Source organism: Loxodonta africana, chromosome 5 (assembly GCF_030014295.1).
Source record: "Loxodonta africana isolate mLoxAfr1 chromosome 5, mLoxAfr1.hap2, whole genome shotgun sequence".
Lineage (NCBI taxonomy): Eukaryota > Metazoa > Chordata > Mammalia > Proboscidea > Elephantidae > Loxodonta > Loxodonta africana.
The window spans coordinates 10,901,621-10,927,825 of record NC_087346.1 but is presented as its reverse complement, the minus strand read 5'-3'; positions in this window follow the sequence as shown (position 1 = coordinate 10,927,825).

Below are 26,205 nucleotides of genomic sequence, written 5' to 3'. Positions count from 1 at the left end.
TAACTGTATGTACTTTCACAGTTTTTCATTGTTTTTTCATTAAATTTCAGTGAGATTTACAATTAGAAGTAAGCTTACTCTCATCACAAGTGAAAAAAGAGTTTATATTGACAGAAACACAGGAGAAGTAGGTTAGTTGAGGGAGTAACCATTGGGTTATGTGGTGACCCAACTAGGTCGCCTACTTAGAGCCAGGGAATGCATTAATCTGCAGAGGTGCTAAAGACTAGAAGAACACTAGTTTCAAGTCAAGAGAAAAACCATGAATCTGATAAAGAATCTTGATGTCAGGCGTAAAAAAATTTACTTTGTAACAGAAAAATTGCCTCGACGTTTAGGGAAAAATAAGAAAACTCTATGAAACAAAGGAAGATTATTTTGAAAAAAAAAAAATTGAATTAAATGAGAGGAGTTTAATTGAAATAGAAGTGGAAAAACTGAAAATGGAAGTTAATTAAATGAAAATCATTGCAGATTTTAAATTATATGAAAATAAAGATTTATTTATAATTATATTTGTATAATTATTTGGTTTTATATTTGAGAAGGCAACTGTTATGATAACCTTTTTGAAGTTAATGTGGGGGTACTGCTGGTGGTGAGTGATGGGGAGGAAAAAGAACAGAGAGAAATTTCTGAGGTATATCCTTTATACGTTAGATGCAAGTGCAGATACCAAGATAGCATACTTTACAAGAAAATGTGCTGTTGAATTACATCTCCAAACTCTCAAGTCTGACTGGATCAAATCTACATTTGGGATTCTAATTTTTATGTAGGCAGACCATGTAGATATGCTAATTTCCTTGACTTTCTTGTTCCAATGTTAACTGAGCCTAGACTTGTTTTTCAAACAGGTACGTCAACCTTTCTTCTTGCAGTTACTTAAAACCATTTGCCGGTACATAGGTTACCCAGTCCTTTCTCAGTTTTATTTAATCATTTTCTTCCTTAGTAATTAGCAAAAAAATAAAAAGGTTTTACTATTACTTTTATTCTAAGATTATTTTTCTGTACATTCTAACATTTTTCATTGTTTAAAACAGTCATTTTCAACTCCATTTGCACTGGAGAATCAGATGTCGAGACAAAAACCAAACCAGCTGCCTTTGAGTCGATTTTGGGACCCATGGTGACCCTATAGGACAGAGTAGAACTGCCTCGTTGGGTTTCCAAGGAGCAGCTGGTGGATTTAAACTGAGGACTTTTGATTAGCAGCCAAGCTTTTAACCGTCGTACCTTCAGGGGCAGAGTGAGCCCTTTAAATCAAGATCCGAGCCCAGTGCCCTGTGGGAGTGTCTGGGCATCTACATTCCTTTTTTAGTTTTCATTGTGATTCTGGAGCAGCACCAGAGTAGAGAAGCAATTGTGGTAGTTGTTAATATTCCACAAGTGGCAACTTAGTTGGAAGAAGTTAGCAGCAATGCTCATTTGCAATTCAGTGGAATTTAAAAGGGTTCCTTAACTTTGTCACTTTCACAAGAGTCAAGAAGGTGATACCAAAGGGGTGATAACAAACTCAGGAGAGGTTATGAAATGATACCCTAGGCTTCATCCTTGGCTAACCTGGTCCAGGCATCTGATAGAGACAAGGACAGTACAAATCTTCACTGGGATGGATTCGTTTAAGTTAAAGAAGTGAGTGCTTCCTTTCTGGTTGCCTCTGGCCCACCAGGGTAGTTCCAGCTTTTTCATGAATTTCAAGCTTTTCCGTGAAGTTCAAGCAGCTTTTCTAGGGTAAAAGGAAGGGCCTGCAGGGGTTTGTAGTTCTTCAAGCGCTTCTCCTGGGTTTTAACAGATAAGTCAGTCCCAGTTCTGCAGTAGGTCACCCATTTTTGCGCCAGGCCAAATTGCAACTTCTGATCCAGTTTTATTTGCAATAAAGATGACACTTAGATCTTTAACTGAATTTTCTCTACTACTCGTTCATTTCTCTATTATTCATATGGGTTAAAACAATGAATTGTAGAATCTGTCTATTCAAATCTCTGATACTTACTAGCTATGTGACCTTGGTGGAGTAGTGATTAAGTGCTACGGCTGCTAACCAAAGTGTCAGCAGTTTGAATCCACCAGGCACTCCTTGGAAACTCTATGGGGCAGTTCTACTCTGTCCTATAGGGTCACTATAAGTCGGACTTGACTCGATGGCACTGGGTTTGGGTTTTTTGTTGGTATGTCACCTTAGTGAGTCACAATATTTATCTCTTCTGTGCTTCTGTTTTTTTCCACTGTCAATTAGGAACAATTTAGCCTCAGCAGCATAGACACTTCTGAAGTGAGAATTACATAGTGTAATTAATTTAAAATGCTTAGAATGAATCTTGGCTTATAGTACTCAGTAAGGTTTTACTGTTACCATTATTATTATTACAGAAAAAGTGTGGGTGTTTAATTGACATTTCATAAATCCCACTAAAATAATGCTAATTTGATAGATTTAAAAAAAGAAATGTGAAGTAGAACAGAATGTTCTTCAATATATTAATGCATTCCCTGGCTCTAATTAGGCAATCTAATTGGGACACCACATTATAATCTAGTAGTTACTTCTCCAGAATTGATACTGAGTGAGATGAGTTAGCTATATGATTAAATGTATAGATGCATCTGCTCTAGATACATATATATATAATTCCATCGACCTGAGTAATATCCCCCAAGTACTTATTTATTGTATGCCTACTATAATACCATGTGATGGGAATATAATTGCAAATATGATAGGCTTGGTCTTTTTCTACAAGAGTCTATAGTCTAGAGAGAAAAATAAAGGATTAAAGTGTCAGTACCCCAGACTAATTTTTTTTTCACCCCAGACTAAGTACTGTAATGTGGAAAATGCTGATCATCATGGGAGCCATTGCTGAGACAGCTACCTAAATAAGCGGGGAAAGGGTAGTACGTTCCACAAGGGAAATATATTAAAGTAAAAGAGATTTATTACAAATTCAAGAACATGGAGGGTAAAAAGCATGTGCCTAAAATAAATGAGCATGATACCTTAGAGAATGGAAACAAGTTTAATATGACTGGAGCAAAGAGTGTGGAAGGAGTATTGTGAGTGAGATATATTTTTTTTATAGCAAGTGTTTATTTATGCAGAAGACTAAGGTGCACCTTACCCAATTAGAGGTCTGTTGAATCATTTAAGACTGAGCACTTTCTTAAAAATAACAAGCTAAGGGGTAAGGATGTAACATAAACTTGGTCAGTTGGATTCTCATAAAGTTTTGAATCTTGAATGATACTAAGATGAAATATTTGAAAGTCACTTTGATTGCAGAGCAGCAGTTTTGCAAAGAGTAGGTATTTCGCACTGCTAGTTCTCCATCTTCACCTTGAAACTCTTGTTCATTGTTTGAGTCCTTGTCATTATTCCAATAGATTCACATTTTGCTTAGGATAACATGAATTGCTTTTGCATTGCTTGAAATAAAGAATTTTGAATAATGAAGTTACCCAGGAGGAGTACATCAAGTGAGAAGATAAAAGGCCCACATAATTCTCTGGAAAAGGTCAATAGATAGCGGTAAAGATGAAGATACTGCAAGAGAAGACACCGCAAAATGAGCATCAGAGTAGTAGAAGAGAAAAGGGGAGAGTTCATTGACTCAGACAAGAAGAAGGAAAAGCTTTTAAAAAGGAGGATGTGGTCAACAGTAAGAATGCTGTCTGGAAGCTAAGTAAGATTAGGAATAAATAGTGGTCTTTGAATATAGGGTCAAGATAACTTTAGAGATACATGGAATGTAGGGATGAGGAGAACAGAAATGATCTCAGTAGACTGAGAAGTTCTAGGGGGAAGGAACTGGAGATAATTAATTTTAGGGAAAGCTCACCCATTCGTCTGATGTCAAGTAACATCTATACGATTCTTATTTTCCTTAAAATTCTCAACTCTAATACCGCTCCAGAATTTTACACATTCAGTTTCAACTCCCTATTTTACATATTTATTTGTATGCTAAATTGTTGTTGTTAGGTGCCTTAATCAAGCTGGTTCCTACTCATAGCTACCCTATGTAACACAGACGAAAACACTGCCTAGTCCTGCACCATCCTTACAATCATTGTTATGCTTGAGCCCATTGTTGCAGCCACTGTGTCAATCCACATCATTGAGGGTCTTCCTCTTTTACACTGACGTTGTACTTCACCGAGCATGATGCCCTCCTCCAGAGACTGATCCCTCCTGACAACATGACCAAAGTATGTAAGACACAGTCTCTCCATCCTTATTTCTAAGGAGCATTATGGTTGTACCTCTTCCAAGACAGATTTGTACGTTCTTTTGGCAGTCCATGGTGTATTCAATGTTCTCCTCCAACACCACAATTCAAAGGCATCAATTCTCTTCAGTCTTCCTTATTCATTGTCCAGCTTTCACATGCATATGATGCTATTGAAAATACCATGGCTTGGATCAGGTGCACCTTAGTCTTCGTATGCTAAATAGACATCTCAAAATTAACATATCTAAAAATATACTCATGATCTTCCACCCCAAACCCACTTTATCACCTTTTCCATCTCAGTTGATGAAAACTCTATCTTACTTCTAGCTCAGGCAAAAGCATTGGAGACATCCTGGATCTTCTCTTTCTTTCAATGTAACATCCAATCCATCTGCAAATGCTGCCTACTCTACTTTCAAGATAATTCCAGAATCTGATCACTTCTCGTTGTCTCACTTCTTCTCTGACGTCCCTGGCGACCACATCTCTGAACACTATTGCCCAACAATGTGCCTTATGGTCTCTCTTATTCTACCAATGATCCAAAACAACACCCTGCCTCATCATTTAAAATATAATCAGATCACATACCTTCTCTGTTCAAAACTTTCCAAGGGCTACCCCTGCCCCCCACAAGAAATGCTTTTCATATTTCATTTAATTTAAAAACAAAGACCTTGTAATTGTCCACAGGTTCATATAATTTGTCTTTTTCCCTACTTACTTTTTTTTTTTTTTTTCCTAGCCTCCTGATTCACTCTGTAACAATGGGCTTAAGCATAACAACGATTGTAAGGATGGCACAGGACCAGGCAGTGTTTCATTCTGTTGTACATAGGATATGTATGAGTTGGAACTGACTAGAAGGCACCTAACAATGACAACTTATTCTACTCTAGGCACTCTGGACTCTTAGTTGTGCTTAAAGTCTCTAACAATATCCTGCCTTCAGCTTTCGTCTAGGTGGTTCTCTCTACCTAGAATGCTCTTCCCAAAGATATCAGCACAAGTAACCCCTCATTAACTTCAAATACTTACTCAAATGTCACATCTTTATGAATACTTTGTTGACTCCTGTTTGAAAATTACTCCCTGGCTTCACCAAACACCCAAAACCTTATCCTCTGTGGCACTTGTGGCACACTGATTATGTTTATTTTTATTTATTTTTGTTTTCTCCAGTAGAATATTAACTACATGATATAAGTTTGTGTCTGTATTATAAAATGCTGTGTCAAGTACTTGTGACAGCTATTGAAACAAAAAAGATAGTAAATATCCAATTGAGTTGATTATAAATATCTCTTTCAAGAGGTTTGAATGCAAAGGAAAGAGAAGGACCAGGAAGTGCATGAGGAGGACATAGGGACCAGGGCTTGAATTTTCTGTTTGCAATTTCTTTTGTTTAATCGAGTAGTAATTAACCATGCTTAAATGTTGATGGAAAGGAGCCAGTAACAAAGTATATGTTAAAGTGATAGAAAAAAGAGACAGAGAGAATATAGTCAGAATACTCTTAGTATTTTTTTCCTTATGCTCTAACCTTATCATTTAAATTTTTTATATGATTCATACAAATACAGTAAAAATAATAAAATTTTGGATCAATGTATCAAAATTTCTTGAGATTACTTTAACAATAAATTCCTTCAACTTATAGGTAATTCAAATTTTTCAAGCCCATCTTTAGCACGTATTGGTTTATTCCTATAAGCTGAAAATTACATCTGCCTTTTTCTAAATTTCGGTATTTAATCCTCGTGAAGTAATTTCATTTCTTTTATTTACAAGTTTGTAGGAGAATCACAGCAGTGTTCATGTATCAAACCATTCAAAATAGATAATATTTAAATTATTACATTCTATATTAATTACGAAAAAGAAAGTTTTGTTAATTTATAACTATTAAAAGATATGTCAAGCTCAGTAACAACTATTACTGTTGAGTTTATATCTAATCCTATGATTTCATACAAATCATGTAAATATTGGTTAGAAGAGAAAATATTTACCATCAACCACCAGAATGAAATATTTAAAAAAGTATATTAAGTAATTTCTGATATTGCCTATTTATAGGTAATATCTATAATGGATTAAAGGTGCAGGTTATTTTCTAAATATAGAATTAAAAAAACCCACTGCCATCGAGTCGATTACAACTCATAGCGACCCCACAGGACAGAGTAGAACTGCCCCATAGAGTTTCCAAGGATTGCCTGGTGGATTCGAACTGCCAACCTCTTGGTTAGCAGCCGTAGCACTTAACCACTACACCACCAGAGTTTCCAAATATAGGATAGTAGTTGTTTAATATATATCATCATTGGGAAGCAAAAATATAATCAGCTCAGTATATGCCAAAAGGCAGTATATGTGTCTTAGAGAATTCAAATCTAGGAAAATAAACCAATGTGTGCTTTCTATGTTTGTTTACCAACTGCACCCTCTCCCTACGAGGTATTTTTGTCAGTGCCCTATGCTGACCTTTTTTTTTTTTATATCAATATGTTAAAAAATTTTGACATAGAGGTGCATATAAAAATACCTTGTGGGGCCAGGGCATGGATGGCAAACAGATATAGAAGGCATGTGTTATTTGCATAAGATAAGGTATAATAAAGGAGCATGGGTCCATTTTAAGTTCAAAGGGCTTATCAAATACCTACATTTTGGCTTTATATAATTTTATTATTTAATTTTTATTTCCATGTAATCCATACTTACAACTATATATACCCTCATAAAAATATACGTTCAACATGATTTGTTATTTGATAATGTCAGTTTATCACCATAAACAGAGAAAAGATTGAATTTGTCCAGAACTTCATTTTACTTGGATTCACCATCAACACCCATGGAAGCAGCAGTCAAAAAATCAAAAGACACATTGCATTGAGCGAATCTGCTGCAAGAGACCTCTTTAAAGTGTTGAAAAGCAAAGATGTCACCTTGAAGACTAAGATGTACCTAACCCAAGCCATAGTGTTTCCAATTGTCTCATATGCATGCAAAAGCTGGACAATGAATAAGGAAGATTAAAAAGGAATTGATGCCTTTGAAATGTGATATTGGCAAAAAATATTGAATATACCATGGACCGCCAAAAGAATGAACAAATTGGTCTTGGAAGAAGTACAACTAGAATGCTCCTTGTAAGCAAGGATGGTGAGATTACATTTCACATACTTTGAACATGTTGTCAGGAAGGATCAGTTTCTGGAGAAGCACATCATGCTTGGTAAAAGAGAGGGTCAGCTAAAAAGAGGAAGACCCTCAATGAGATGGATTGATAACAGTGGCTGTAACTATGGTCTCAAGCATAACAAAAGTTGTGAAGATGGTGCAGAGGCAGGCAGTGCTTCGTTCTGCTGTAGGTAGTGTCACTAAGAGTTGGAACCAATTTGGTGGCACCTAACAACAACACATAAAAGTCAGTTTGATTTTTAAAGCCTTGTCCTTCATTTAGGTTTAATGTGTTCTATTGTAAAGATAACCCTGTTTATTTTAGTCTAAGTGAAATATAGTTCACTAGCCTTTCCTTGAAGCACTTGGTTTTCTGATCAATGCTAAACCTTCTGTTTCTGATCATCATAAGATATTTCATTCTCCTAACACTCCTTTTCCTGTGACTAAATTCTGAGTCAAAGGACATATTCATTTTGAATGTTAAGATTTTCTGCAACCTCAGAGCGTGCAAAGTATGGACTATACACTCTGCAGCCAGCTCACTCACCTGCAAATACGCATTAACTTCTTACTGTTATTTCAGTAAGTGAAATTCACACTTATCGGTATCATACAAATAAGATTTATACAAGCTTGGTCAAACTTATTGAAAAGAATGTCACATATTTTATATTTTTGGTCTACTTAATTTTGGAAGAAGACTTTTTTAAAGCAAAAATAAATACCGTTTTTCACTGTTTTTTTTTTTTTTTTCTCTCTCCATTGGCAATGAACTCTAGAATTTTAGTCAAATGATCGGAAAGGCTCTCTTGTAGTTATGTGTTTGCCATGCTCTAATGTGAAATGTTGGAAAATATCATGGTCTAATTACTCACGTGTATAAGATTAGGAAACCCTGGTGGCATAGTAGTGGTTAGGAGCTATGGCTGTTGACCAAAAGGTTGGCAGTTTGAATCTACCAGGTGTTCCTTGGAAACCCTATGGGGCAGTTCTACTCTGTCCTATATGGTCACTATGAGTCTGAAATGACTCGATGGCAAGATGTTTAGTTTTGTTTTTTTTGGTTTGAGATTATGTTGAATGAAAACTACCAATCACAACAGTATAGATTTTAGATATACTACACTAAGAAACAATTTATCACAATGTTTTAAAACTTTTTAAATCTGCTGTAATCTGCATCAAATACTAAACTCAGATTCTTATATCCCATGTAGTCAATAAACTGCTATAGGAATTCACTTATTTACTTTATTTTTTAAATTAATGGATAGATATTTATTGAGTTCTTGTTGTCATTTCTATCCAATTCTATTCCCTGGAGATTCTACTAAGATGTTGTCTCTGCCCTGAAGGTATAATAAGTTCACATCCCCTACTCAGGGAAATTCATATAAATGGTTAATTGCAATTTAGAATGGTAGATCTAATAGTAGGTGTCTTATTCCCTGAGGGTTGCCATAAAAATTCCACACGGTGGGTGTTTTTAAAGAACAGAAATTAATTTTCTAACAGTTCTGGCTGCTAGAGTTGCAAATCAAGGTGTCAGCTGTACCAATTCCTCCCAAGCACTTTGGGAGAAGGGCTATTCTCTGCTTCACTCCTAGATTCTGGTGGCTGCTGGCAATTCTTGGCACTCCTTTGCTTGTAGACAGATTCTTACATGCTGTCTTCCTCCTGTATGTAACATCCTAGGAGTGATTAGGACCCACCAGACTCCAGTATGTTGCTGTTGTTGTTGTTAGGTGCTGTCCAGTCAGTTCCAACTCATAGTGACACCATGTACTAAAGACCAAACACTGCCCAGTCCTGCGCCATGCTCACAATCATTGTTATGCTTGACCCCATTGTTGCAGCCACTGTGTCAATCCATCTCATTGAGGCTCTTCCTCTTTTTCCTCTTTTTTGATGATGTCAATATGATGTCATTAATTTAACTGATAGCATTTGCAAAGAGAAGCCTTATTGCCCCAAACGAGTTCATATTCACAGGTGTAGGGAATAGGATTTAACAGGATTTTTGGTGGATACAAATAAACCCATATCATTAGCACTTGAAAAAGTTCTTGAAGGACAGCTGCAGATCTGCTGCCTTAAAACCAACCATAGGAAACTGCTGAGAAGAAGCAAAAGCCCGTATTAGCTCCAGGATAGTGCAGGATCTAGACAAATTGGGGCAAAAAACACTTAGAGATACTTATTAGGAAAGCAAAAGTATCCTGCATGTTCAGGAAAGGAGGCCTTCCCTGCTTTTTCCTTCCCATTTGCCGGGCTCCAAAGTCAGGCCCTAGTCTGGTCTCAAAGCCTCCAGTGCACCTGATATAGACCTCAAAAAATAAGCAAGAGGGAGGCGTACCATCCACATTTTTATTGCTTATTCTGCAGCCTTAGGAGACTGAGTAAAATTTTATTCTATTTTTTATTCAGAGTCCTCTCAGTGTAACTTCCCCTCCCTTAAACCTTCAACACTTGGTTTCATGTGTGGAGAAAGGAACAGGGACACCAAATATTGCTACTGATGGGAAAGACCCAACTAGGAAGCAATCCTGGCTTTAGACCTACTACCCTAATTGAAGCCTAGACTTTCACCCACAGGGGTGTGATAGAATAAAGCATCTTTCACTAATTACTTATTTTAGAATTTTACAAGGAAGATTACTTTAACATAGGGCCTTTGAGTGAAGATAACAGAGCACAGAAGAAGAAATACAAACGTGGTCAACTAAATATAGTTCTTCATTTCTAATTTTAATTTGTCTCCGTATTCAGAAAGGCTCATATGACACATTTAAAAGATATTCATTTTTATCAAGTACATCGAAAATTATGTTATATGGTTCAATTATAAAAGTATGTTTCAGTTGATAGAAAGAATTTAAACAAAGCATATTAGTTAATAGATTAATAGATAATATTACAGGAACAAGTAGATTATTTTGTCAAGATTAATGGATTTTACAAAATGAAAAAAAAATGTTTCTGTTTATCCATAAACTTTCATTTAAGCAATGGTTTTTGTTTTCAACTTTATTGATTTTTTCTTTTCTCACATGATTTTTACTTACACTTAACATATCATGCAAATATATATATATATATATATATTCCACTTAATCAGTAAAATGGCCATTTATTCTCTTAATGCCTTTTGCATTTAGGCTTATTATCAACTAGTTACTCTCAACACCTTCCTGCCCTTTAAATTATATTCTACTGGACTAATGTAAATGCACACTGAAATCTAAAGTGTAGGCTGATGGATTTGTAGAGCATGACTAATTTCCACTCTAAAGATAATATTAAAGAAAATATATTCTTCTTTCAGAGACCAGGGGTCAGATAAAAGACCAAGGTTAGTCCAACAATAATAGTCTAAGTCTGAATTCTAATTGTACACAAATTTTATAATACTAAAGCTAAAATCATGTATCCTAGACATATTTAATTATCACCATTATTTAAAATAAAAAAGTCAATACTGTAATCTTTTGCTTTGTTACTATCAAACATTATAACTTACTTATTCTGTATTCAAATGCAGATACTGTATTTGTAATATTTTATTTGTAATTTTATTTGTGATATATTACTTGTGAAATTTACTAGAAAATTCAATTCTGTTGTTAGTCTTACTATACATATTCAATTTGAATTTGGTTCCTTATTTTAAAGTTAGTGATAAAATTAGAGAGGAGTTTTCTTCTTAAACTATGAGCCAGATTTCAAATCTCAAGGATTTTTAGCACTTCTTATATTCCTACCCAGTCTTATAATTGCCACTGAGATTAGAATTTCATCAGCTAACATTTTCATTTAAATACCTCCATTTATTTATCTAATATATACACCCACTCCTCACTTATTGACATGTTTAGGTTCCAAAGACCAGGTCATTTTGAAAAATTGACATTACACAAAAATGGAGGAAGACCACATCAGATCACAAGATGAAGGATGATTACATCATTACGTAACTATTAAATTACATCATTACATAACTGCCAAACCACTGGGAATCATGGCCCAGCCAAGTTGAGACATAACCTTAACCATCACAGCCAGCAATACTCTTGCCTTGTACCTCAGCATTTGTTATTGTCAGACATATGTCATTAATGTGCAAAGTACTCAGATGGTAAGTTTTTTACTATTGTTGTAAGTTCAAAATATCAGATAACAAGATAGTGAGAAGTAGGTGTATTGAGTGCCTAATGAGAACAAGGTAAGACGGTTACTTCATTGAGAGAAGGAAATTTATGCTGAAATATTTTTACTCTAATTCTAGCCTAAACTTAACTCTCTACACAAGATTAGGTAAAGAAATTAATTTTAGTTCACAATATTCCTAAGTAGTTTTAAATTAAAGCTAGCAGAATTATGTTCTCAACACTTTAAAAATATTAATGTTTATTAGCTATTCCGCTAATTTGAAAAACTGTGAAAAGAAAATGTATATATTTTGATATAAAAAATCATAAAATACTTCCATAGAAGGCCTTTATTAAATATCTGAATATTTTTTAATTATTAATAATTACAAAATTATACAATTTTAATCCTTTAGGATTTATTCATTAGTAATTTAATGTATTTTTAGATAGTATTTAGCCTATTCATTTATGATATTGTATTTTGGGAAACATAAAATAATTTATACCATAGAAAATATTTCAAACATGTTGAAATGTACTCTCTAAAATTCTTCATCAATAGCATTGTCTATATGCTAACAATACACAAACACCAGAAGAAAAACTAGATAACTGGGAGCTCCTAAAAATCAAACACTTGTGCTCATCCAAAGACTTCACCAAAACATAAAAAGACAGCCTACAGTCGGGGAAAAAATTTTTGGCTATGACAAATCCGGCCAACATCTAGTCTCTAAAATTTACAAGATACTGCAAAACACAAACAGCCCAATTAATAAATGGGCAAATGATATGAACAGGAACTTCACCAAAGAAGACATTCAGGCAGCTAACAGATACATGAGGAAATGCTCAAGATCATTATCCATTAGAGAAATGCAAATCAAAACTACAATGAGATTCCATCTCTTTCCAACAAGGCTGGCATTAATCCAAAAAACACAAAATGATAAATGTTGGAGAGGTCGTGGAGAGACCAGAACACTTCTGCACTGCTGCTGGGAATGTAAAATGGTACAACTGTTCTGGAAATCGATTTGGCACTTCTTAGAAAACTAGAAATAGAACTACCATATAAGCCAGCAATCACGCTCCTTGGAATAAATCCTAGAGAAACAAGAACCTTTACAAGAACAGACATACGCACACCCATGTTCATTGCAGCACTGTTTACAGTAGTAAAAAGATGGAAGCAACCAAGGTGCCCATCAACAGAAGAATGGATAAACAAATTATGGTATATTCACACAACGGAATACTATGCAATGATAAAGAACAACGATGAATCCATAAAACCTCTCATAACGTGGAGGAACCTGGAAGGCATTATGCTATGTGAAATTAGTCAGTTGCAAAAGGACAAATATTGCATGAGACCACTATTTTAAGAACTCAAGAAAAGTTTTAAACAGAGAAGAAAACATTTCTTGATGGTTACTAGTGTGGGGAGGGAGGGAAGCGGAGGGGCATTCACTAATTAGATAGTAGACAAGAATTATTTTAGGTGAAGGGAAGGATAACACAATACAGGGGAAGTCAGCACAACTGGACCAATCAAAAGGCTAAGAAGTTTCCTAAATACAAACAAACACTTCAAGAAACAGAGCAGCAGGGGACGGGAGTCTGGAGACCATGGTTTCAGGGGACATCTAGGCCAATTGGCATAATAAAGTGTATTAATGTTCTGCATCCCACTTTGGTGAGTGGTGTCTGGGGTCTTAAAAGCTAGCACATGGCCATCTAAGATGCATCAATTGGTCTCAACCCACCTGGAGCAAAGGAGAATGAAGAACACCAAAGACACAAGGAAAATAAGAGCCCAAGAGAAAGCAAAGGCCACATAAACCAAAGACTCCATCAGCCTGAGACCAGAAGTACTAGATGGTGCCCATCTACAACCGATGACTGCCCTAACAGGGAACACAACAGAGAATCCGTCATGGAGCAGGAGAAAAGTGGGATGCAGAAATCAAATTTTAGTAAAAAGACCAGACTTAATGGTCTGACTGAGACTGGAGGGACCCTTGGAGGTCATGGCCCCAGACTTTCAGTTAGCCCAAAACTAAAATCATTCTCAAATCAACTCTTCAGATAAAGATTAGACCGGACTATAAGACATAAAATGATACTGGTAAGGAGTGTGCTTCTTAGGTCAAGCGAACATATGAGACCATGTGGGCAGCTCCTGTCTGGAGGTAAGATGAGAAGGCAGAGGGGGACAGGAGCTTGTTGAATGTACAAGGGAAATAGAGGGAGAGAGGAGTGTGCTCTTACATTGTAAGAAGAGCAACTAGGTCACATAACAATATGTACATATGTTTCTATATGAGAAACTGACTTGAATTGTAAGCTTTCACTTAAAGCACAATAAAAAAAAATAACATCATAAAAGAAAGCTTAATGATATCATGTATTTTTAAGGATCTGTATATATGCATAGGAAACCCTGGTGGCATAGTCGTAAAGAGCTACGGTTGCTAACCAAAATATGGAGAGTCAAATCCATCAGGGGCTCCTGGAAATTGTATGGAGCAATTCTACCTTTTCTATAGGATTGCTATGGGTCAGAATTGATGCAACGGCAACAGTTTTTTTTAATATATATGCATAAATTATGTCTATTTATATTATACTGTATATGAAGCACTAAGATTTTTTCACTTGAATGCAAATGAAACTTTCATAATAGGATTGGGTGTAAGAATTAACTATGTAAGACTGATATTGAATGATACCTGGATATAAATATGGAAAAGAGTAGATAAGCTGCGGGTTTTTAAGCTTCTGTTTTCTATGATTATGTAACAAAGCTTTTGAATATTGTTCGGAATTAATTTAATTTTATACACTAGACTTAATTTGTCTTGAGCATATTGCTGTCATTTTTCATGGTGCATAATTTGCAGATATACTTCAATAAAAATGATTTAATAGTTGTTAAATGTGCATTATGCAATGTTCATTTAAAGACTTACAGTTTTACTGTACTTGTCTTGATTTTTGAACACAATTTTATTTCACAGTACATTAATTTTTATTATGTATTCTTGTACTTCATCATTAACATACTTTCATTATTTCAATAAACAAAATTAAACATGGAATTAGCTGTTTGGCTCCATGCTTCAATAATTTCACCAAATAGCTAGAAGACTAAATGACTAAAGTAGTATTGTTTTAATGATATTTATTGATTCTAGTGTGTTTAAATCCTTATTTATTTTTGAACAATAGTGTATTTATGTCTATAAATTGATTAATGGATTATAGTCTTTATCTTGAAATAGTGGAATCTACAGCTGGCTAAGTAATGTGTTTTCTTACAAATTACTTAAATTACAGATGCCAAGCACATTGCATTCTCCATTTTATAGGAGAAACAGCTTGCCAAGTTCTTTTATCATTAGCTATTCTCAACACTAGTACAGCTGTTGGAAATGTAGCTCTCCATTTTAAACAAGCCACATCACAAAATGCAATCTCCAAAAATAGAAAGAATGTCTACAAAATATTCCAACCTGGAAATGATATGTTTCCTAATATTTTTTCAGAAGCAATAGTTGAAGAATTAGAAGCTTGCATTTATATTTAACTGTTTATGAAATGTTCACTGTGATTTTTAATAATAGAGTAGCCTGCATTGCTTAGCAATTGAAATTACATTTTGTGACTATACAATTTTAACTTGTGGAATTTTGTAAATTATGATTTTTTTGATTATGAGTATTGATAATTTTTATTTATAATACTGAAATTCTTCTGTCCCTTTGATATAGTCATTTTGTGTTATGCAAAAATTTGGATATTACTAAGAAATTATCTCTTGTTTTATGAGTTTGTATTTTGATAAAAGCATACCTTCAGCATAATGCTCTTTTAAGAACTATCCATTTGGGATCAAATTGACAACAGCAACTTGAAAGATTAAATAGGAATATTAGGGGGCAGTGAATTTATGTTAATGGTGGAGCAACAATTCAGAAGAGATGGGGGGGAATGGTTGCACAACTTAAGAATGTGATCAATGTCACTAAATGGTACATGGAGAAACCAGAGCTATGAACCATTTCATTCCGGTTTGACTCCCTGCTGAGAATTTGCGCTTATACCCCAGATATACTGATTCAGAATCTTCATTCTTATGTATACATCTACATTTTAAAAAGATACCCAGATTAAGAATCACCTGGGGATCTTGTTAAAATGCAGATTCTGATTCAAACTATCTGGAGGAGAAATGCAGATTCTCAGCACTGGGTCAAACTAAAACAAACCTGTTGGAAACTCTGGTGGAAACTGTTGAATTGGTGTATGATTTGCTGAGTATATTCTCAAAAACAATAATAAAATATATAAGATTTAAAAAAGTATACTAATAAATGAACCTCTTTAGTATTTTTTATAATCCAGAGATTTATTTACTTATCACATTGATTTGTAAAGGAATGGAAGGAAGACAGGTAACTTTCCTTCCAACACGTATAAATTGTCTTACCATAGTTGTGGGGGACAGTATTAAAGCTATTAATTAATTTGTGAGTTACAATGACGAGGATATTTAATTTTAAAGTAATTTCTAATCGTTTTATTAGTTGCCACATAGTGTATTATTGACATGTGAACTTTCTCATGCACAGAATGCCATGTCTGCTGACTGAATACACAGATGAAATATAAAAGAGGTATAAGTCATTAGTCAGCCTTTAGTCTTTAGGGATTAATTTGGAAGAAAGAAAAAAGAGTCGTACGGTACCAAAAGTATTTAAAATTAATATTCCAAAGGTGGTAACAGTACTAATTAGCAAGATGTAAAAATAATTCTAAAAGTGAAACTTTACTATTTTTTTTCCTCATTTTGAAGACTGTTGGTATGGTTTTGATTATGTTACAATTAGGGGTTCATAGGATTAAAAGGAAGTGTTCAGAAGTTTGTATCACATAAATGACATGAGGTCAACAATGCAGAAATGCTTTGCTATATGATTCTGACAAAGCTTAAATGTAATTCTAAATTCACACACGCATACACAAAAACAAGCATCATGTCAACTTATTCAGGAATCATAATGTAATTTTTATCAATATTTGAGCACAAACTAAGCTCAAACACAGTTTAGTTTTACTCAATAAAAGGGTAGCCATTGAATAATAAATTGATAGATTAAATAATGCATGTTTTCCTAACTTATGTATGGATAACCTTAAAGATTTTTTAACATCTGATAGTGTTCAAAATATCACTTGCTCTTAGAGTACACTGAGATTTTTCCTTGGTTAGTTTCTAACTCTCCTTCTCACCCTTGTATTGTTCTCACATTTTTTTTCTTTGAATAGGATTTTAAATTACTTTGTTCTCAGTGATCCTTTCAGTAATTTTAATGTTTCTCCACAGTCTCCTGAACAACAATAAATTCACTGTAATAATTGAATACTGACCAAAAGGAAGTTGGATAGTAGGTGGAAAAAAAGATTTAATTTAGATTTTAATTTAGATATGATATTGATAATTTTCTCAGGTTTTGGGTTGCATGATCATGATTTTTGAAGGAAAGAAATTCTTCATTAATATCAGAGGAGATAAACAAACATCACAGATGTTCAGAGTTCTTTAAAAAAAACTATGTTCTTTTAAACAGGAACTATAGTTCATAAAATGACTTTATAAGCAGAGAAATAAATAAAGATCAGAAAAAATGTAAATACTTCTTTTAATGAATTCAGAAGATAAACTTAAAACAAACGTGAATAGACAGTATAGACTACAATGAAGGTCAAATACCTGACAATGAAATTTTAAGGGGAATAGCTCTAAATAGGGATGAATAGGAAAATAAAAATGGGACCTTCTACTTAAAAACTCCAGCCAGGAAACAAAAAGAACAGGTTCATTTATTCTTTCTTTTCTGCTCTCTTTTTCTTTTCTTCTTTTTTTCCTCCTCTTTACTATTATTTTTTTTACCCTGTGAGCTCATGAAATTTCTTTCTTCTTCTCTTACTCTAACTTGGGTTAGAGATAAAGCTCATTAACAAATTTTTTAAAAAGACTGTTAAACAAAGATTAGAATAAACTGAAATTTAAAACTCCTTTCAATTCTTCTCTCTTACTTATTCTATTTAAAATTCCTCTGTATTTTCTCATTTTTCCATCCCTACTGTGTCTTTCATATTAAAAATATAGCAAAATATAATTTGAGAATTATTTTGCAAGCATATACATTTATAATATTCAGGAAGATTAAAAATATCTGGCTCCTTTTGATGAATGTCCTCGGGAGAAAAAATATATATTAGAGAAAAATAGTTATTTCCAATTTTAGTATTTTATAGAATATGGATATGTGCTTGCAATCATATTTTAGTACAGTCATATAGGAAACCCCAGTGGCATAGTGGTTTAGAGCTATGGCTGCTAACCAAAAAGTTGGCAATTCATATCTACTAGGCACTCCTTGGAAGATCTATGGGGCAGGTCTACTCTGTACTATACGGTCCCTATGAGTCAGAAATGACTCCATAGCATTTTTTTTTGGGCAGTCATATATGGATATTAGATTAAATTAGGGTCAATTTACAGGATATTCTAGGCTTGTTTGGTCAAATGGATGGAATACAATAACAGATATCTAACTGTTTAGTCATTCAATATTGAGTTAGAGGATAATTAGACAAATTATATGAATGTTACTATAAATATGCATGGTTCTGAAATTTTCTGCATGAGAAAAACTCAAAAACTGCATTTTGTGAAACCACAAAGTAGTAATTATCTTTTCCAAATCAGAAAAGTTTATGGGAAATTTTAAGAAATATATTTAAAATAACATTGCTCTTCTGAGAGATAGGAAGATATATCAGAAATCTTTAACAGCAATTTCTTAAACTAACAACAGTATTATGATGAGTATACTATTGTTGGAGCATGACCAGGGCTCCAACATTAGTATATTAGGGAAAAAAAAAAAAAAGCTCCTTGCCATCGAGTCGATTCTGACTCACAGAGACCTTACAGAACAGATTAGAACTGCCCCATAGAATTTCCAAGGAGCGCCTGGTGGAGTTGAACTTCCAACCTTTTGGTTAGCAGCCATACCACTTAACCACTATGCTGCCAGGGTTTATAGTCATCTTAAAAAAAGAAATTTGTGGAAATTTTTTTTTAATACATTTATATTAAAACATTTTGACAAGTCATCAAAGTAGTCAATACTTTAAATACAAGGTTGGGTTTATTATATATGTCTTTCACTACGATTAATGGATATCACTGGTTTTAGTCATTATTGAATTTCCCTAATATTTCTCTTACTAATATGCCTTCTTCTGGACACTTAAAGCTTAAAAAACATAAGCCAGGTCAAAATGGCTAAAATTACAAATAACGGTTTTTTTTTTTTTTTTTTTTTTACTCATATCAGAAGGAGTTCAAAGGTATAAGAAGCAGCAATGATGTTTGGGCTCCACTAAATCATCAAAAAAAAAAAACTAATTGCCCTCCGGTCGGTTCCAACTCATGGCGACCACATGTATTACAGAGTAGAACTGCTTCATAGGTTTTCTTTGCTTCAATCTTAATGGAAGTAGATCTCCATGCCTGGTGGTTGGAACCTCCAAACTTTAGGTTAGCAGTCATGTACAAACTGTGACTTTTGCTTGATGACCTTTGCTAAGTCCTTGATGACCTTTACTAATTCATCCACTATCTCTGTATAACCATAACAATATCAAGAATTAACTTTAAGTGCACCAGAGTTCTAACAAGCCACAAGTGAAGCATAGCAACAGTAAACAACTCAGTCTACAAAGACTACAGGGCAAGGAGGACCACGTGACATGCAAGAATCACTGTGTTCAAGTGTATCTGTGCATTTGATTAAGTGGAGACTTTTCACCATTCCCTAGATAAAATAAGAATGGCAAACGGATATTTTATATATTACAATAGCTAGGATATCTGAGTTACAATCAGTTCTACTTTGCTCTTTCCATACATAATAAAAATTACAGTAGCTTGTCTTGCTTCAGGTCTCACTGCTAGTTAGTTGTTGATTTTGGACAAGAATTCTGCTATTTCAAAACTCAAGTCAGTGCCCATTCTTCTGTATCAGTGCAGATTTTTTGTGTTACCTGATAGAGATTATAATAAGTAGCTATCAAATGAAGTAACAGTTGGGAGGAAAAGCAATCAATACTGCTTGGAATTCAGAGTTTTTCTAGGAAAAAGGCAAATAACAGTATGTAGCTCCAATGTGTATTCAATACTGCTGACTGTATTGTCCTATCTTAGAATTAAAGTGGTTTTATGCTTCATAATTTTTTACTAAAAGAAAAAAAAGCATTAAAAGTTTAAGGAAAGAAGAGCCAGTGAAATTAGGATAGAATAGTATTTGTCACTTTTCCTAAAAGTAGATCAAAATGCCCTAGAAGGTAATGGAATACCAAACCAAAACCAAACCCAGTGCCGTTGAGTCGATTCCGACTCATAGCAACCCTATAGGACAGAGTAGAGCTGCCCCATAGAGTTTCCAAGGAGCGCCTGGTGAAATTTGAACTGCCGACCCTTTGGTTAGCAGCCGTAGCACTTAACCACTATGCCACCAGGGTTTCCAGGTAATGGAATATTGGCATATAATCACTGATGTAATGGAGTCAAAAACACAATGTAAACAACATAAAGTTTGCATTTGTAATTTATTATTACATGTCTCAATATTTTCTATGGCAGAGTGAAAAGACTATTGTAATCTCTATATATATGCAGCTCAAGTTGCATGCAAATTATTTTTTGTTTATTTCAGTTTAGAAACTTATTTTTTAGAGAGTGTAATATATATATATATATTTATTTCCCTTAGTCTATGTAAATAGCTTCAGAGTTTTCTGGTTAACTTTCCTTTTACATTTTTTTTTTAAAGATTAATTTCACATTTAGTAAATATCTCAGTGCATCTATGTTTCAATCTGTATCTGCATCTAGGCTGCATTCTATAACCAAATACTGATTGCTAAACTACTGAGTCCATAGTGGTATTGAGAATAATGGTTACATATTAAACAATGTGAGAATGCGTTAGATGATAGATAAACAGATACATAGATAGAATCAATGATATTTATTTAGTTAGAAATTTTCACGTCAGTGTTTATTTTTCTCCTTCATTATGAATTACTAATAGGTGAGAGTCTTGATTTATTATTACAATCCAAAATTATATTTTCCAAATCCCCATGGAAAGAAAAATACATGTTTCAACACAGCTACAGTTGAAAGTACACATTAAACTGAAATCCACTTCTTGTATAGCTGCACCCTAAATATTTCATGAAAGCACTTGAATGAAGATAGGGACTATCCCTTGGTGTCCTAGGCAAGATTGCTTTTCTCAGATAATACCACTACATACAGAATTTATTGGCTTTTATACAGATCAGCAAGGTTGCAGACAAGATGTCGTTATGCTGACTGAATAACCTCGACTGCAATTGAATATATAATGACCACCTGAGCATATGAGACAACAGTCTTCAGAAAACACTATGTTGAAAGAAAGCATTAAGAGGATTTAGTTTTTAAGGGAGAATGCATGCCTCATTTTGCTTGTAATTTTCAGGTAATATACAAATACCAAAAGTAATGTATGGCTTATAAAAAGAAAAAAAGAATCTACTAGAATCTAAAATAATCTACTTCCTGAATGTATTTATATTGAGATATGGCATATATTTTTATTAATAACTTAAAACCATTTTTTTAAATGATTGATTACATACTCATTTCATATTTATAGTTTTAACCGTAAAAATCACTAATTAAACTATGTATATATACCTGAATGACTACCTCAAACATAACAGCAATACATGATAATAACAATGACAATTATAATGACTCATAGAGTAATATTTTACATTGGCAAAGATTTCTTCATGTATCCAAGGTCGAACTTTTATACTTTATATTTTCACTAAACAGTACTGAGATGGAGATTAAAAAAAAAAAAAAAAAAACCACCAATGACTATATTAAAAATGTCCCTATATTCTGGATATCAAATAAAATAGTAAGTTCAAAATAACTGAGTTTTATCAAAATATTACTGTCATTTCATTATTCAATTGACTAATCAGTGTTTAACATTTTTTAACTGCATTGTTTGCTCAAAGAAATTAATATCCTAAAGAAGTTTATGAAGTCTTATTCATAAAATGAAAAGATATTAAGAAAAACTGAAGAGTTTAAAAGAAAATAAGCATACTCTTTAGACTATATTACAGCCCTGAATTATAAAATGCTTTTGGTTTTCTCAATAATAAGTTTTTCTTCAGTTTCTCATATGCACTAAAGATATCTCTATGTGAAGAAACTATATCCCTGAATATATGTTGTTGTGATATAAGAAGTGTTAGTAAATTATCAGATCATTGCAAAACAATCTAATTTGTCCTTACAAACATGTGACAGAAATGCTGATGACATATATAAGGACAATATTGTTCAGTTCTAAAGTATTGTTCAAAGAAAATTATCTACGAATAACCTCATTGCAGTTTGGCATACCCAAGTTGCAATTTAGAAATGAATTCAGAAAGCAAAGTAACTGAGAAGGTAATATTATAAATCCCTCCATAAATGAATAAAAACACATTTTTGCCTCTTGTTAATAAAAAACTGAATAGAAAACTTACATTAAACATAATATTAGCATAAAAATTATTCAACTTGATGAAGGGGAATATAAAGGCTTGTGACAGTCAAAAGGGCATTGCCCTGGGTGGATTAAATTTAGTGAGAATAAAATCTTTAGCAGTTAAATAGCTTTTCAGAAATCACTGAATGTCAAATGTCTCTAGGCTTTCAAATTGCTTAGCTCATTCAAGGGTGAATAAGTCCAAACCAAAATTATATGTATGCCACTGACTTTATTAGTTATTTGAAATTTACTTTTTAAATGTACAAACCTGGCAGGACCAAGACAGCTGACTAGGTAGAAGCTTCCGCCGATCTCTCTTGCAACAAAGACTTGAAAAAACAAGCAAATCGATTACATACACGACAATCTACAAACCCTGACCATCAAACACAGAACTAAGGAGTTGACCTGAGTGACAGGGGGGTGAAAAGCTGCATGCTGAAGCTGCGACTGCTTCCAGAGTCAGCATCCCATGCCACTGCCTTGAGCCCTCGCAGTTCCCTGGTGCCAGAGTGGCGGAGCTGATCGTGGCTTACTGAGATGGGACAAGCATGGGATGCAGCTCTAAACCCCTGGTGTAAGCTTGGTGGGGGCCCAACCAGTGCACGCAGGCTGTACATTGATGCAGCTGACAGGAGAATGAGAAACCACGGGGAATCAGTGACTGGATTTGGAGTCCGGAGCCAACGTCCCAGTGAGAAAACCTTGGAGATGGGCTTTGGACTAAGCACAGAGGAGCTGATCACGGCATCCTGAGATGGTGAAAGCACAGGACTCAGCCTTAACCTTCAGGGACAATCTCGACCCAACCAGCACACACAGTTTACACACCCCTGTGGAATCTCAGATAAAACAGTCCTCACCAAACAAGATAAGTAACTTTGTCTATATTGCAGTGCTACTCTCTCCTATTGATTTCATCCCTCCCCTCCCTGCTCCAGGAGGCTTCGTTAACATTGGAATTTCCTGGGCCTGGGAGTGAAGTGCTCTGGGGGAGTTTTGTTTGTTTGTTTGTTTGTTTCTAATCCATTCTCCTGGCCTGAGAGAAGCAGCAACTAACAAATAGGGGGAAAAATCCTTCCCTGCATTCCCTAAACTGGATTAATAATACAAAACCAGCTCCAGCCAACCTTAAGAGATCCACAGTCTTTGGCTTTCATCCCTACAGGGAACCAGGCGGCTAGCATAATGCAAAGGCAATTCTGATAGAGATCTGACTGTAATTGTTTTAGCTGAGCAGTGGAAAGGCAAGTTTTGGAGGTCTGATACCTCTCTACCTGTTAAACAGAGCCCTCAATGATCCACAGCAGGGAACTGAGGGCTGAAGCTCCACCCTAACCACCTACCCACCTGCTAAAGGGGTCTGAGGACAGTGATGCCTACCAATCTTCAGAGGTACAAGCATTGGGTGCCTAAGGTACAGCTGTAGAGCCCACCCACCAAAGTGCTTTAGGAAAAGAGACACACCTACCTCACTGGCACGTGGGGGAAGGCTGTCAGCATCCTGTCCTCCTCGGAATGTGACCCCCTGCTGCTGCTATAAACTGGCACATACAACCATCACCACTACTTCTCTAAGTTAATAGGTGAGAGCCTACACCACGCACTAGGTGACTCACTATCAGGACACCTGAGCTGAGCCTATTCAGTAATAGTGAATGGACTCTTAGGCTTATATATCTGGTAACAGCTCAAACCATCTGGTAATAGGACATAAGTGATTCAAAGGCTACAACAATCAACATAGAGCAATCTAGTAGCCCATCTCGGTGTATTGAAACAAAGTGAAAGAAGAAGATAAGACTCAGTGGGCAAATATAAAATAAATCATTACAATATCTTATAGTTGGCTCGGAGACAGTAGTTGATATCAAATCACATAAAGAAGCAGACCATGATTGCCTCTACAAACCCCAAAATTAAAGAATCAAAATCTTTCCCAAATGAAAATATATTCCTGGAATTGCCAGATGTAGAATATAAAAAATTAATATAAAGAATACTTCAAGACATCAGGGATGACCTCAGAAATGAAATAGGGCAATCTACAGAAAAAGCCAAGGAACACATTGATAAAGCAGTTGAAGAAATCAAAAAGATTATTCAAGAACATAGTGGAAAAAATAATAAGCTGCAAGAATCCATAGAGAGACAGCATTCAGAAATCCAAAAGATTAACAATAAAATTACAGAATTAGACAATTCAATGGGAAGTGAGAGGAGCAGAATCGAGGAGTTGGAATGCAGAGTTGGGGAGTTGTAGGATAAGGCAAATGACACAAAAATAGTTGAAGAAAAATCAGATAAAAGAGTTAAAAAAATGAAGAAACCATAAGAATCATGTGGGACTCTATCAAAAAGAATAACTTGCGTGTGATTGGAGTTCCAGAACAGGGAGGGATAACAGAAAATACAGAAAGAATAGTTGAAGATCTGTTGGCAGAAAACTTCCCTGGCATCGTGAAAGATGAAAGGATATCTATCTAAGATGCTCATCGAAACTCATACAGGATAAATCCCCCCAAAAAATCATCAAGACATATTATCATCAAACTTGCCAAAACCAAAGATAAAGAGCAAATTTTAAAAGCAGCCAGGGATAAACGAAAAGTCACCTACAAAGGAGAATCAATAAGAACAAGTTCAGACTGCTCAGCAGAAACCATGCAGTCAAGAAGGCAATGGGATGACATATATAGAGCACTGAAGGAGAAAAATGCCAGCCAAGAATCATATATCCAGCAAAACTCTCTCTCAAATATGATGGTGAAATTAAAGACATTTATAGATAAACACAAGTTTAGAGAATTTGCCAAAACCAAACCAAAGCTACAAGAATTACTAAAGGAAATTGTTTGGTCAGAAAATCAATAATATTAGTTACCAACACAACACAAGGTCACAGAACAGGACATCCTGATATCAACTCAAATAGAGAAATCACAAAAACAAAATAAGATTAATTAAAAAAAAAAAAGGCTCAAAACAGGGAATCATTGATGTCATTATGTAAAAGATTACAATAATCAAAAAAGAGGGACTAAATACAGGAGGCAGAGATCCTCCATATGGAGAGGAAACCAAGGCAATATAGGACAAGACAAATTAGGTTTTCACTTAGAAAAATAGGGGTAAATATTAAGGTAACCACAAAGAAGTATAACAATTCCATAACTCAAAATAAAAACCAAGATAAATGTAAAAACTCAGCAAAAATAAATTCAACTACTATGAAAGTGAGGAACACACAATTTACAAAGAAAAACTTCTCAGCACAAAAAAGTAAGTGGAAAAATGAAATTGTCAACAACACACACAAAAATGGCATTAAAATGACAAAACTAAACTCATATTTATCTATAATTATGCTGAATGTAAATGGACTAAATGCACCAATAAAGAGACAGAGTTGCAGACTGGATAAAAAAGCATGATCTGTCTATATGCTGCCTACAAGAGACACACCGTAGACTTAGAGACACAAATAAACTAAAACTTAAAGGACAGAGAAAATGTACCAAGCAAACAACAATCAAAAAAGAGCAGGAGTGGCAATATTTAATTTCTGAAAAAATAGACTTTAATGTTAAATCCACCACAAAGGGTAAAGAAGGACACTACATAATGATTAAAGGGGCAATTTACCAGGAAGATAGAACCATATTAAATATTTATGCACCGAAAGACAGGGCTGCAAGATACATATAACAAACTTTAACAGAATTGAAAAGTGAGACAGACACCTCCACAATTATAGTAGGAGACTTCAACACACCACTTTTGGTGAAAGATAGGACATCCAGTAAGAAGCTCAATAGAGACACAAAAGCTCTAATTGCTACAATCAACCAACTTGACCTCATAGACTTATACAGAACACTCCACCCAACTGCTGCAAAGTATACTTCTTTTTCTAGTGCACTTGGAACATTCTCT